This window comes from Pinus tabuliformis, chromosome 2_1 (genome assembly GCF_031772625.1).
Source record: "Pinus tabuliformis cultivar Carrire ecotype Pingquan chromosome 2_1, CPIR1, whole genome shotgun sequence".
In the NCBI taxonomy this organism is placed as follows: domain Eukaryota; kingdom Viridiplantae; phylum Streptophyta; class Pinopsida; order Pinales; family Pinaceae; genus Pinus; species Pinus tabuliformis.
Genome location: NC_142299.1, coordinates 681,533,372 through 681,550,093, shown reverse-complemented (window position 1 = coordinate 681,550,093; position 16,722 = coordinate 681,533,372).

The following is a 16,722-nucleotide window of genomic DNA, read 5'->3' as shown; positions in this document are numbered from 1 at the left end:
TATCTATGATATCCCAGACTTCTGTACCCAAAGATTGAAGATAGGCAGTAACTCTTACCTTCCAATATACGAAGTTTGTCCCATCAAAAACCGGTGGCCTGATTGATGCTTCCATCTCTTAGTTGCTCATGATGAAAGATCTTCCTTCAAGCGATCAAGCTATTTCAGAAGGACCTGCTCTGATACCAATTGTTGGAAATAATACTGAGAGGGGGGGGGGGGGGGGGTGAATCAATATTATCAAGCCAAATATTTCCTTTTTAAATTCCAGATGATATACGCTACTTCAGTTAATAAAAACCGCGTATATATGCAACTACAGATAAAGAAACCCGCGTATATCAAGCAGACTTATAATTTGAATTATATTTCAGATGTCAGTTATTAATCTGTGATTCAGATGCACATAAACAGTACCAGAAATAGTGAAATAGAGCAGAGGACAGTCACACACAAGAACACAAAATATAAGGAGGAAACCCAATGTGGGTGAAAACCTCCTGCTGCAATTCATCTCTATCTTCTTATTAATTAGAAACTTCTCTTTACAATGTCTTGTACTGGAGTAGACTTTACCAGTACACAGGCTGCAACCTGCAGAGAGCTACAACTCTCTCTCGTTTTCCAGCTTTCCTGGAAGGGAGCTCCAACCCCCTTAGTTCTTGTACTAGCTTGAGATACTAGTACGCAGGCTCCTACCTGCAGAAGGCTGCAACCTTCTCTTTGCTTTCAAGGACCTCGTTTCATTAATTTTCAGACTGGATCCACAAGTAACATCAATCAAACATCAAGAAATTTTGCATAACCGAAACTCCTTTTCACCAATCAAAAGCTGAAACAAATAAGTACTTTTCTGACCACTGTACCCAGAACACAGTAACTGTAATCAAACACCAATTCTGAACCCAGAACACTGCAGCAATAAAACAAAAGCAGCTAGAACATAAATCAAGATATATATGCTACTTCATTGTTCAGCAACCTGCGTGTATATGCTTCTGTATCACAACCAACCTGCGTATACGCTTCTTTCATTCACAGAAAAAGCGTGTATACGCACCTACAATTCACTGAACCTGCGTACAGATCTTTATGGGATAATTTATTCTTCTAAGCATTCAGACATTAGTTAACCCAGATTTATAGATCAAGAGAGCGCCACATATAATCGATCAAAATTATACAGAGATACCAATGTTTCAGCCTTGAGATTTTGATCCGTCAATAGCCCTTATCCTTCTTGCGCTTAGGTTCCTCCTTTTTCAGATCTAGATCTGCACCATAACCCGATCACACGTATTCCAGATCTAGCACAATATCAGATATTCAATAATTCAGATGATGATTTGCCACATGATCTCCTTCCTCTTTTATAGTTTTAGGCCTTCCACAATACCACGGTCCAAAACCATAATAAACCAATACCAAGGGCCCAAAACCTGGGGTCAACTCTTCTGACGAGATACCATGGTCCACAACCATAGGTTCAAATTCCAAGGACTAACAACCACGGACCAAAAATAAGTTTCCCACCATGTACGCGCTTTTATGTGCATAAAAGTGCGTGTATACGCATACGCGACTTCGGAACGTATAAACCGCGTGTATACGCGTCTTCTGCAAGCTGTACCTGCGTATACAAGATTTCCTTCATTCTAAGCACCTGAACTGAGATCTGTCACCAAAGTGAGTTGCCATCAAGGACAACACCTGTACCATAGCGCCATACCTGTGCCAAAATGCCAACACTTTCTAGGGAAGCAAAGAGGAAGGTGCAACAAAATGATGCAGTGGAGGTAAGCTACATGTAAGTATCTTCTGTATATGTATGTTCATCTCTTAATTTCATTAGGTTCTTTGTATTCTAATTTGTTGTTTTTGTTTAGCATTGATATATGCTCTGCAGGATGAGATAAGTTTTGGTATTATCATGTCATGGGTATTTCCTTGAAGACTTTTTGCAAGTATTATGTATTCATCAAAAGAAGACTCAATTCATAATCTAATGTTTTGAAGAGTGAGAAAGGGTAGCATGACAAGAGCAGCAATCAAGGTGCAGAACAACAACAAGAAGTTCACCACATGAAGTCTTCAAGTGGGAAGCACTGCATACAATCATTGTAAAAGTATCATTGTACAGAGTCATTGTAACAGTTGTACAAGTGTCTATCTACCAAGAGTTGAAGAGGTAGTGTCGAGAGGTCTAGGGTCATAATTAGGTAGTTGTGTCATAGTTGGGGTTATGGTCTAGTGTGTCTTCTTCTTCTACATCATTCTATATAATTGTAAAGTGGACCATTTTCCCTGGTACATGAGTCCATTCTTCTTTTATTCTTCTATAGGGTGGTAGGGTGGTGCTAGGCTGGTGCATCAAGTCACCAACAGGTTCAATCTTGTGAAAACTTCTAGGTGGTAGGGTGGTGCTAGGGTGAGTTTTATCTCATTAGGTGTTGGGGCATCCATTCAGTTGACTACTAAAGAATCCTGGGTGTCGGAGCATCCATCCAATGGGAGCTGGAGAAGAATGCTTTTATAGAATTATAGGAAGTTGTTGCTTTCATTTCAGTTGGTACTGAAGATTAAATAATTTATTAGAAAAGCGTTCAGTGGTTTTTGACCCGGAAGGGTTTTTCCAGCTAAAATATTTGTGCCTCCTGTGTTATTTTATTTACTGTTATTACTGCATAAATGTTAATAATAATTGAAGATTAACTAATGCTATGAAAAGATTTAAAAGTGCTAATTGCTAAGGAATATTGATTCACCCCCCCTTCTCAGTATTTTCCAACATGTTGTTCATCCCCATATACTAGTCATGGAAGCTTGATATGCTCCCTTGGTTTTACCTAGCCAATTACATAACATGCCTCAAGACTATCAAAGTAGTATTCCTTAGTTTGATGGCACTGGGGCCATCACTGCACAACAACATATAGATAAAATGAATGACTAATTTGACCTTCAGGAGGTTGATGAAAATTATGTGAAGATGATACCTTTTTCTCAAAGCCTTAATGGAGAAGTAAGAAAATGATTTAAATCTTTACTAGCAACTACCATTAATGATCTTGTTGCTTTTCATTAGTCTTTCCTCAACAGATGGGAAACTAAAAAGAATCCCCTCCAGGATTTAAATGAATATAAAAATCTAAATACAGGGCCTAATGAAACTATTGAAGAATACTGTGATAGGTTTAATCCAGTCTATAATTCCATTCCAACCACTATAAATTCCCCACAAGGGTTAGACCTTATTCATTTCCCTAAAGGATTGGATGTTGACATGGCCTACCAATTAAGCGAAGGAGACCCAATCACACTTGAAGAAATGAAAATTAATGTTGTCAAAGTGGAGGCTAATTTATTAGCCAAAAAAACCAAGCTTAAAACTGAAAGAAGGGTTACCATCAAGGAAGAACCTTCGTCCTCTTCATCAGACTTAAAAATATACAGTCTAGTCAAAACCATGGAAAGAATGATGGAGAGGTTGATGATGGTTGATAGAACCCCTCCTAAGGATAACAAAGAAAATTCTCAAAATAGAAATTAGAACCTCAAAAGAAATCCACCTCTAATAAATAAAGGGAAGAAGGGGCCCTAATTATTAGATACTTAGGCCTCCTTTCTAGGAAAACCATGCCGAAGAAGAAGTTGAACTAGAAGAATAATTAGAGGAAAACCAAATTAATTTGTTTGGGGAGATAGAAATTGATCATATCTTTTTGACTAAAGAAGAGAAAGATCAACTTCTGCTTTCAAAACCAGAAACAATTCCATTAGAGTCTGAAGAATACAAACAAGGTTATCAGAATGGCATAATGGAAGTGCATAGGAGATATAACCTCATGAGTAGAAAATATGTTGATACTGCTCCGAAGAAAACCTCTGATATTCCTTCCAAAAAGACTATTGATAATCAACCAATGAAAACTCAGACTGATATCCCTTCTTCTAGTCAAACTAAAGACGTTCCTTCCTCTAGTCAATCCAAAGAACATAATAAAAAGAAAACTTTAAAAGACAGGTTCAGAACATCAAGGAAATAGAGAACCCACAAACATCTTTTAGCATAGAAAATGATTTGGCTAAAGTTGAAATTTCAATCCCTTCACTGAACTGACGAATAAGAATGCGTACATGACACAAGTAATGAAAGCCTTAAAAGTAGGAGAAGGAACATATACTGTAAACCTTGTTGATGAAAAGCCTGAACTACTATTTGGTTCAGAAGTAGAAGGTAAACCCTAAGATGTAAATGTTCCCCCTTTTTATTTCAGTCTCAATATCCTTGATAAAATTCTTCACAATGCCATGCTCGACTCTTGTGCCTCTCACAATTTAATGCTTCGAGCCTTAATGGAGAAATTGAATCTTGACATTACTAGGCCATATAAAGACTTGTATTCTTTTGATTCAAGTAAGGTAAGGTGCCTTAGTCTCATTAAAGACCTCCATGTCCCCCCAGCTCAAATCCTACCAGAAGAATACTCATGGATATCATAGTGGAAGACATACCCCCAAAGTATGGAATGCTACTTTCTAGATCACGGGAAGAAAAGATGCAAGGCACCATGCAAATGGATATGAGTTATTCTACTATACTTGTTTTTGGTCAGCTTAGGAGGCATTACAGAACAACCCTAATGAAATACATGGTTAGCAGTCAAGATAGACCAAACAACCATCCCTTGTATTCAGTCCATTTAGACCTAGACTCTTTTATCTTGTATAATGATGGAGGTATGGAAGGAAAACTCCCTAACCTAGAAACTGCTTTATGTGAGATGGAACATAACAAAACATACATTGTAAAACTGGATGAAGAAAATGAGCCATTATGGAACATGGATTTTGATGGGCTATAAGAAAGGAAGGATCAAGAACATGTGTGTGGGTTTTCAATTCACAAACTAGAAAAGCTGAAGGACATTCATATAAACTGAACTTTCAATGCACAAATAATATAGTTGAGTATGGAGCCTTATTCCTAGGATTGCATATTTTGAAAAAATTAGATGCCAAAAGAATCTCAGTACATGGAGATTCTGAACTGATAATTAAATAAATCAAAGGGGAATATTATGCTAAACATCCAAGGTTAAGGGATTATAAGAATGTTGTTATGGATTTCCTTGAATGTTTTTTTGAGTATGAGTTATTTATAGTTCTAAGAGTCCAAAACATCATAGCAAATGGTCTGGATACTTCAACTAATACTTGAAAATGCCTTATCTCCCAAGTCACCGGTTACAGTTGAAGTTAAAAATAGATCGACTCTCCCAAATAACATCAGGTACTGGCAAGTTTTTGGTAATGATGAACAGATTGAAATTTTTTTGTAGTCAAAAGTTGAATTCAAGTGTGCCAATATGGAAATAGATTGTGATGTAGATAATAATGTACATTAAATAAAGAATAAATTAGAAGTGAATGAATTGGATAAAGATCAAGAACAGTCAGAAATTTTTCAGTTGAAGGATAATGTTTTTCCTAGAGGGTTATTTCCCTTGGAAGAGTTATTTGATTGTAATGATGTGGCTAAAAAACCTAAAATAGAACCTACTAGAGCCGATGTGGAAGGGAACCAAAGAAAAGCCTAAATTAGTTAAATTTTCCAAATCCTTGCCTTTAGCTAAAAAGCAGAAGTATATAGAGCTTTTCAAAGAATTCATAGATGTATTTTCCTGGAGTTATGAGGATTTAAAGTCCTATGACACCATCATTATACAACATAAAATTCCTATAAAGGAGGACCACAAACCTTTTAAATAGAAACTCAGAAGGATCAACCCAATTCTTTTGCCCCTAGTTGAAAAAGAAGTTAAAAAATTATATCATGCCAAAATCATTGTACCCTTGTGGTTTTCAAAATGGGTATCAAACTTAGTTCCTACTAGAAAAAAGACTAGGGAGATTAGACTATGTAATGATTTTAGAAATTTCAATAAAGCTTCTCTGAAAGGAAACTATCCTTTGCCCAAAATGGACCACATCCTATAGAAGGTATTTGGATAAGAAATAATTTCTTTATTAGATGGATTTTTTTGTTAAAACCAGGTTCTAGTACATCCTGATGACCAAGATAAAACAACATTTACAACACCCTGGGGCACTTTCGTGTATGTGAAAATGCCTTTCGGTCTAATGAATGTCGGGGCTACATTATAAAGAGAAATGGATTTTTCCTTCGATGATGAATTAGGTAGGTTTATAGTCATTTATTTATATGATATGATTGTCTTCTCAAAGACAGATGTGGAACATTTTCTCCATTTAAGGACAGTTTTCAAAAAATGCTGAAAATTTGGTATGTGCCTTAACCCTAAGAAAACACTATTTGGCTTAGAAGAGGGAAAACTACTAGAACAAATCATCTCAAAGGATGGCATAAAAATTGACCCCAGTAGAGTGGAAGAAATATTGAAAATAGATCCCCCTAGGAACAAAAAAGAAGTCCAATCCTTTATTAGAAAAATAAACTTCCTTTGGATATTTATACAAAAAATTGGCTGAAATTTTAAAAGCAATAAATGAGATATTAAAGAAGGATACCAAAATTAAATTGCATAATGATGCAAAGGATTCTTTTACTGAGGTCAAGAAAGCTTTAACAACTGCACCCATTTTAATAAGTCCTAATTTTACAAAAAGTTTCACGATATTCTCTTTTGCATCTTATCATACAATTGCAACTATGTTGTTGCAGAAGAATGTTGAAGGACATGAACAACCATTTCCCTTTTTCAACAGAGTATTGAGAGATGCATCGCTGAAATACAACATCATGGAAAAACATGCATTTGCATTGGTAAAGGCCCTTAAATATTTTAGGGCTTATATTTTGCACTCACATATTATTTCTTTTGTCCCAAGTGCAGTTGTCAAGGACATACTCACTCAAATAGATCGAGATGGCAGAAGGGGAAAACAGATTGTCACCATTCCGGAATATGATATTGAAATTAGACCAACAAAGCTTATCAAGGGTCAAGGGTTAGCAGAAATCATGGAAAATTCCAACCATAATGTGTTAGACATCAAATTTATTGCAGAAATAGATGAATAGGAAGAGCAGGCAACTCCACCATCCTCAAAAGTTTTCAGCACATCACCATGGTATGTAGACATAAATTTTGTCTTATAGAACTTATATGCTCCTCCTGGTTTAACAAAAATCAAATAAAGGTTCCTTATAATGAAATCTTTGAAATTCTGCATTCTTAACAATAATTTATATTGGAAATATGTCAGGGAAATGTTACTAAAGTGTTTGTTGAAAGATGAATCAGGTAGTGTCGTGGAGGAATTTCATCAGGGAGACTATGGTGGCAATTTATACTAGAAATCTACAGCTAATAAAATCTTTAGAGTTGGTTTTTGCTGGCCAACCCTGTTCTATGATGTACATAGAAAAGTCACTTCTTGTCAGCGATTCAAAATATTTGAAGGTAAAAGAAAGCTTCTACCTTTACCATTAAAACCAATTGTAGTAGAATTCGCATTTCAACAATGGGGTCTAGACTTCATTGGCGAAATCCACCCCACTTCCTCGGGCCAACACAAATGGATTTTGAAAGCAACAAGCTATTTTACTAAATGCATAGAAGCAATTCCCGTTAGATAATCCACCGACTCTGTTGGTTGAGGGGAAAGTACCCCTAGGGTCCTTTGGGTTAAGACTCTACCAGACTGAAAATTGCTTATTCAAAGAAACACACACACAGCCATTATCTTTACTGTAAGCAAATTCTAATGTTTAGGGTACGTACCTAAGGTCCTACGTTCGAGAAGGCCTTTAGGGTCCAAACCCTTCTTGGAGTTCCCTTCTTCTCCTTTGACCTGTAAAACAAACAAATCAAAGAACACAACAGTACATGGACAAATACTTATATGAAAACCATCTTCATGCTATAAAGTTAGTTATAAAAATCTTTAAGTAACTACTTGCATAAGAATTCAAGACAAGAATCTCATAAGCATAAAGAAAGATTGTTTCGGGAACCAAGACGTGTTTCTTTATATAAAGGCAAGTAAAGTACATATAACGGAAAGATTTCACCTGAAACACCTTCAGCAGGCTCCAAGCAAAGCTTCCTCCCGGATTCGTTCCAGCCTCAAGCCTCCAACAAGAGCTCCTTCCAAGTCTTACTCAATGGTGATATAAAGGATGAATGATCACCAATACACATGGAAACAAGGGTTTCCTATGCAAAATGGGGGAAGTGCAGAAGGCACCAAGGACTTCAGACCTGGTCTAAAGGGAAAATCTCAGCATAATAATCTTGCTCTTCTTTTTCCTCTCCTCTCTCTTCTTTTAGGCCTTCCCTTTGATGTCTTTTTATACCATCTCCAAAGTAGTTTTTTAGTTAGGAGTTGGTTGGGAACAGTTGGGCCACGGGCACTAGCAGGTGATCAGCAGGTAAAACCCGCGATCTCTGCCCGAAAATAAGGAATTATTTATTTTTTTAAGTGTTTTAATACATACACGCGGATTGGGTATACACAGACCCGCGTGCACACGCGTTTAACTCAGGGCAATGTCGCGTATAAGGGATAAAACACTGTTTTTTAAATTTTAGGACCAGGTCTGGAAGGAGGGGTTGCCCTAGGCCATGAGTGCAGCATCACAAACCATAAGAGTGAGATTTGGAGCTATAACAGATGCCCCCTAATATATGAGGTCAGAAGGGGAACATGATGGCCGAAATATATTATGTAAGAACATGGAAAGGAAGTCTTGTCGAGAAACCGAGGAGGACTTCACCAGAATTCAGCCTGCCAAGCCACCAAAAGGAGATCAGAAAGAAACACTGTCTGAGGCGGGCATACCCATGCTCAGAAAAAGTAAAGCATGTCCGCATATCAAGTACAAGTGGATCCACTAAGTATACAAGTATAAATGACTGGAAGATACATAATGGATCATCTGATTATAAGGAGCAAGTACATGTCTGAATATCACATATAAGACTGTCAATGATGCTGAAAGATGCAACGGATCACCGATATCAAAGACTGATCCCAAAAGGTACCAACTGAACATGATGGAATAGGATGGTACTGCACTGAAAACTCAGGTGCCAGCATATAGAATGTCGCCATGACTGACTGCAACATATAAAGTGGAGTGGTATCAACTAGCAGCAACAGGAGCAACTGTCAAGTGAACCAATGAATGCTGATACAACCTGAGGTCTTCACCGACCGCCGTGGTACATTTCTACACCATGGGAATAAATGATCTGAAGTCGACCATGTGAGAAATTGTTTGATTACCGGTCATTGATGTATACCGTTAACAAACGCGAGACTACTCACCGATAATGATAATGAGCGTCAAGGTACCCAGTACAATCTAACAAGTGTGAATAGATGAGCTGAAGTCGAACACCTGTAAGAATCTATCGATCAGGAGACAATGATGGTTTCCCATTGTCGATAGCGAAGGATCTGCCACTAATGACTGCAAAACCCAAGGTACTGCCAAATGGACTCTAGATCTTTGCCCCAGAGTAATGAGTCGGAGTCGATAAGGAAAGATCCGCTAGAAGGAAGGCATTAAGGCATCCTCCATCAATCTAGTGCGACTGTAACCCGTAGGCCAATAATGTGGAAGGAATCGGATGAAAAAGATGTAGTAACCCAACCGAAGTACGTTTCCGGCGTACACAAGATGTGGCTAGCGCACGGCAGAAACCCTCTGAACCAACCAATAATGAAAGCTGACACAGAGGCGAGGTATCCACCAATAGGGTCAAATGGAAACCAAGGTACTGCACGAATCCCAATGTGTGATAATGTATGCTGATGTCGAACAGAAGGGAAACCACTCAGTCAAAGACCCATGATACTGATCGATGCTGAGCACAAGGTGACCTATCAATAATGAAAATAGGGCCAGGGTGCGACTCTAGGCCTGTCCTCAGAGCAAGGTGTCGTCGTCGATAAGGACAAGACCCGCCAGCAAGAAGTCAATGGGGACCTTCTCAAACCGGCACGAGTAAAGGACCAATATAACTGATGTGATGATAGACATGATACTGACAACCAGGGATGGCCAACTGAAAAATGAGTCAAGAGACACCGCAGAGAGGCCGACTCAGGCTAACTTCCCTTGAACAAAAGCACGACTCAATGTGACTATGTGGCATCATATGATGACTCTGTATAAGTTCGCCATGCAGGAGGCATGAACGAACCCTCCATATGATTGGAAGAGATAACCAATCGGGGGAGGACTGACTCAATAACAAGGTTATGGCATACCTAAGTCAAACTAAATCCCAACCATGCGGAGGAGACTTTGTTTTGGGTGCTTTGTTCAAGGGCGACATGACTGACTCTAGCTGCCAACAATAAATGGAAATAATGTCCCTGTTCCCGCTCTTTTTTGGAATATTTAATTTTTTTGTCTTTTTTTGTTAAGCCGGAAAAAGAATAAAAGAATTCTATGGTACAACGGAAAGAACGAGTGTCGATGAAACAGATGATCTAGTTCCTGGGAAAGGAACGTTCCTATGCTCAATGCAGGGAGGTGAAAACTGGTCAGTGACACTCAGAGGTATGTTCCTTCCACGGATCAGGGTATGTCAAGCTGCAGAAGTCAAAGGTATGCAAGGTTGATTTTGTAGACGTCATGGTCAAAAGTTGGCTTAAACACGAGTCCAAGTGAAGCCGGCTCTAGGCCAAAAGGTGCAAATGGTCAACATGCAATGCAGAAGTACAACTCGACACACATAGGAGCCTCTAGGGTATAAGGCCAGAACGAAACGAAGAAGCAAAGAGGAATGAGTCTTCAACGCATAAGTCATGGCGGGACTACAGAGGACTCCCGAACCTAAGGACAAAAATCTGCATGAGTGCCAAGCGACAATAAGGTACTAACTAGGGCACCCATGATAAGGTAGGCTCTACCACACAAGTCATGATACTTCTAAGCAATGAGAAGGTTCCGCACCATAACTTGGTGGGGTCGATCCTAAGGAAAAATGGGAAAGGAAACTGATAAATGCACAATGCAGGCGGAAAAACCTAACCTATATGCCAGTTTCGAGAACCAATACCTGTCGGAACGGACCAACCATAAACTTCCAAAGGAGAAATCTTCCAAGTTCTGTAAACATAAATAGGAAAACTAGACACGAAGTTAATACATCCCACATATAAACTTCATATAAGATCATTGTGTTATAGAATACGAAACTTGAAAATGCGTACCTCATATATACAATATGGTACGAGGGACCATGCAGCCTTGCGGCTTACGTATAATAGTTCTTCTGGACAAACCCTTTGTAGGGATCGGACCAAGGACTCCTTTGGTAGTCATAACTCATGGCTTCAAAGAGTTCCTCCTATGAAGGCAAAACAAGTTCTAAGAAATCATGAGAACTACAAGGACCAAAAGAGGGAATTAAAGGGTCCCATGTCCCTATAGGAAGAATCTCTCGGTCAACTGCCGGGACCAAGTCCCAAGAAGGAGAATAATAGGTCAAAGGATCCTTCCTAGAAGCGATTGAACATTGAGGATTCAATTCCACATAATTGACCCGTGGCGGGGTAGAGTCTACTTGAACACTTGGAACAAACCAAGGGGTATTCTGCAGTAAAGTCGAATTAGGGTGGTGATTATCAGATGCAAGCTGATCAATAGTGACAATATTCCCGTTATGAGGAAAGCACATTACTCGAAAGAGTGAAGACACCACAGCACTCATAGCATAGACATAATCACGCCCAAGTAGCATATTAAAGTCTAAAGGGCTATCAACCACCATCAAATCGATTAAGACAGTCTTCCCACCTAAAGTGATAGGCAATTGAGGAAGAACACCCATAGATTCACCAGGCCTTCTATCATAGGCTAACAACTGACTCTGAGCTATCAACAACTTTGGGGAACCCAAAGCTTTCCAAGTCAAAGAGGATATCATACTTGTAGAGGATCCTTCATCCACCATACATCGATAGACATTTGTGGAATTAACTCTGACCTTTATTTGGAAAGGTGCAGCGGAAGGAAGACGAGGCTCAACAAGACTATCCCAATCAAAGGAAACACTCTTAGAACTTGGAGGGGGAACATTTGAAGAAACCGGAATGCCCCCTATACTAGAAGACTCTGTACTCGAGATCAAACAGACTCTTTTGTTAGGCACTTCACCCCCCAAAAGAGGAGTGTAATCGGCCAGCGATTGCACTGGCTCTACCACATTATCAACCAATGGTTGATGGGATTGATGAGAAACCATATCAGATCTAGGAGCAGAAGTACTTTCAGACTGGGACCATATCCTTTGAACCTCTGGAATACCAGGGCATAAATGAGTAAGATGGTCTCCCTTACATATCTTACAAGGGAACTTAGGTTTAAAACTTCTACGTCCAGGTTTCTTATCAACCTCCATTCCGCCAACATGACTAGCAGTGGTTTGCGGAGAGTCCTGAACATGACTTGCAGAGGTCGGTGACTCTTTGCTAGTATGATTCGCAGTGACTAGACTCATGCCCCCAGCATGACTTGCAGCGGCTAAAGACTCATCTCCAACATGACTTGCACAGGTTGAAGATGAAGTGCTAGTGTGACTTGCAGTGACAAGACTTGTGCCCCCAGCATGACTTGCAGCGGCTGAAGACTCATCTCCAACATGACTTGCAGAGGTTGAAGATGAAATGCTAGTGTGACTTGCAGTGACTAGACTTGTGCCCCCAGCATGACTTGCAGCGGCTGAAGACTCATCTCCAACATGACTAGCAGAGGTTGAGGATGAAAGGATAGAATTATTCTTCTTCTTTGACTTCCTTTTTCTCCTCTTTTTAGATTTCTTGTGACAAGAAGGAGGAGAAGAAGGAACCCCAGATTTCTCTTTGAGAGAAGATGAACAATGAGCACCCATGTGATGCCCTTGAAATAAAGCATTCAACTGAGAAGCTTCAAGAGCATTTGGAATATTCGGAGTGGACCACAGCCAAACGGGTAGTCCAACATTCAATCCAGGAATATTCAAAGTGGCCATCAAGGGAGTACCAATGTTTCCAAAGAAAGGAAAAGCACAAGGATCCCCTTTTGGGAGGGCACCTTGGTTGGTTTCCATAGGAATATTGGCCATATCTAACTGTTCCAAAGACCCTTCCCCTACGGGAATGTAGAAATAACTCTTCAAGGAATATGGATAAGAAGTCAAAACCTTTGCCCTTGAGGAGGCACCTCCACAACTTCTGAAAGAACGACCAAAAGCCTTTCAAGATTGTTAGAGTGGTAAGCCAGTCACTCAGAACACAAAGTCCAAACGCGACTAGACAAAAATACCTAAAGCCAACTATATACAAGGAACAAAGAGCACACACTATAAAGTCCCTAAAGATACAGCCAGTCAAACAACTTCCAAGTATTTCCACTTCGGGTGATGAGGACCGAACACCAAAATACAAGAAAGTGGAGTCAGGGGCCTTCCGAAGATAGTTTGGGATAATGACGGCCCAGTCCTATCAGCGAAGGTAACAGAGGAAGTTACGCTGACCTCCTAACAACAGCCTGCGCCAGTGCAAGCCCCCAAGCTTCGCAAGGGTGCCCTCCAGTAGTACTGTCGAGAGTGATACAACGTCAACCTCAGGTGCCACGGGATTCCCCTCCGCAGCCACCTGTGTAGATCCCTAGGAGAGGCAACTATGGGTACCAACTCGTCACAGAAGCCAGGCGAAACAGTCGTGAGGTAAGTTCGGACAAGTAGGAGAGGGGGTATCTCTCTTCCCTGTCTTCACAGACCCTCGTGCTTAACTCCCAGATCCGGAGCTTTCCTGGTCTTCCTAACGCTATTGGATTTTCTCTCGTTATTCAGACTCTTATGTTTGACGTTTTATGTGGCCTTGGAGAGTTAACTCTCCACTCGCCTAATCCAAGGCCCTAAAATCCTAAACTTGTTGGTGTAACTGACTAAAACAAAAAGTTCTAGTGGATTTTAATTAGCGCTTGATTTTATTAGGCTGTTCTTTAAGTCACAAGGTAACAGAAGTGAAACTAGTGGTGTTTTTTTTTGACGCAAAAGAAGTTAAACAAAACTTAACTACATGCACATGCATTTTTCGTTTTTTGATGAAAAGTAATCTCTACAGGGTTCAAAGGAAAAATAAAACAAAGTTTTTTGCTTTCTTTTCAGGGTCCACACTCACAAAAGCTAACAAAGCTATGTATGCATAAAAAGGGATGCAAATCTATCCTAATGCAACAACTATATGTGAATGCAAGATTTTAAGACTACTCTGCAAACAAAGAAGGAAAGTTGCTCACTTATCAAATTTGTCTTGCCACTAAAATGCTTAGATAGAAGATGATGTGTTACCAATCATTTCGTCCAAACAATAAAAACAAGTTCTAAGATAAACACAAAGCACTTTCACTTCGCAAAAAAGGAAATCAAATGAAAAGCAAGTTTAAGAAAGCGAAACTTAAAACTTTCAAAAGATTTTCTTTCAAACAACAAAGAAGTCTTTTTCAAGGAATGCTCTCAAAAATACTGACACTAATGATTGAAGAATAGGCAACCAAACACTTTTGCGAATTGACACCTTTCAAATGATGAAAACCCAACCAAAATAAATGTGTTTGAAATCGCTCTTGACAATCAAAAGCAGCAATGAAAGTCCAAAAGATCAAAAGACAAGTCTCAAGAAAGTGATAACAAACAACTTTCCCGAAACAAAGGAGCAAATGGTCACAAAAATGATTTCGTCAAGCAAAAAAAAAGGGTCACCAAAGCAAAATGAACACAAAGATTGAATCCAATCTTCCTACTCTGCCAAAACAGAGTAGTCAAGATTCTTAACCAGAAATCTTGTGTGTCAAAGAACAATGACGCTTGCAATCAACGAAAACAAGACTAATACTCCTTATAACTATAGAGAGTTCAGAACAAGATGCCCCCTGTTAAACAGAGGACTGTTACAGGAAAATGACTGCTTCAAACTGACCCAGACCACCAGACAAACATTCAGCAAAAAGAAAATTTACAAATCTTGAAAATTATATAATATACGCGCCTGCAGTGATGTGCAGAATGCGTGTACACGCGACTGTAACTGAGGAAACCTGCGTATACACGGGTTCACTTAGTACAACTTGCGTATATACGCTTCTGTAATCCAGAAAAACAGCGTATCTGAAGATTTTCAAGAAAAATAAAAAACACAGACTGAAAAAACTAGAAAAGCTTAGAGTTCAAGAACAGATTAGACAGTCAGAACCAGCAAACAGAGGGGCTGAGCCTTGATTGGCTTGAAGACTACCCAAACTAGGAACAACAAGAGTGTTATTCCCCAGCGGAGTCACCAATTCTGGTTGAGGGGAAAGTACCCCTAGGTTCCTTTGGGTTAAGACTCTACCAGACTGAAAATTGCTTATTCAAAGAAACACACACACAGCCATTATCTTTACTGTAAGCAAATTCTAATGTTTAGGGTACGTACCTAAGGTCCTACGTTCGAGAAGGCCTTTAGGGTCCAAACCCTTCTTGGAGTTCCCTTCTTCTCCTTTGACCTGTAAAACAAACAAATCAAAGAACACAACAGTACATGGACAAATACTTATATGAAAACCATCTTCATGCTATAAAGTTAGTTATAAAAATCTTTAAGTAACTACTTGCATAAGAATTCAAGACAAGAATCTCATAAGCATAAAGAAAGATTGTTTCGGGAACCAAGACGTGTTTCTTTATATAAAGGCAAGTAAAGTACATATAACGGAAAGATTTCACCTGAAACACCTTCAGCAGGCTCCAAGCAAAGCTTCCTCCCGGATTCGTTCCAGCCTCAAGCCTCCAACAAGAGCTCCTTCCAAGTCTTACTCAATGGTGATATAAAGGATGAATGATCACCAATACACATGGAAACAAGGGTTTCCTATGCAAAATGGGGGAAGTGCAGAAGGCACCAAGGACTTCAGACCTGGTCTAAAGGGAAAATCTCAGCATAATAATCTTGCTCTTCTTTTTCCTCTCCTCTCTCTTCTTTTAGGCCTTCCCTTTGATGTCTTTTTATACCATCTCCAAAGTAGTTTTTTAGTTAGGAGTTGGTTGGGAACAGTTGGGCCACGGGCACTAACAGGTGATCAGCATGTAAAACCCGCGATCTCCGCCCGAAAATAAGGAATTATTTATTTTTTTAAGTGTTTTAATACATACACGCGGGTTGGGTATACACAGACCCGCGTGCACACGCGTTTAACTCAGGGCAATGTCGCGTATAAGGGATAAAACACTGTTTTTTAAATTTTAGGACCAGGTCTGGAAGGAGGGGTTGCCCTAGGCCATGAGTGCAGCATCACAAACCATAAGAGTGAGATTTGGAGCTATAACATCTGTTATCATCCAATTTCTAGAAGAAAATATATTTTCTAGGTTTTGTTGCCCTCATAAAACCATAATTGACAATGTTGCTACTTTCAAGTCCAAAAATATGATTTATGTAACACATATTAGATTAAGTTAGGGAACTCTACTACTTATTACCCTCAGTGGAATGGGTTAGCTGAGTCCTCAAACAAGAGTTTCATTAACATTATCAAGAAATTATTGCTGGAGCACTAGAAGTCATGGCACAAAAAATTAATCAATGCACTATGGGTTGAGAGATTTATTACCAAGAAATACATTGGAATGTCACCATTCCATATAGTGTATGCGATAGATGCAGTTTTCCCAACTTCTTTGGGAATTCCAATGCTCG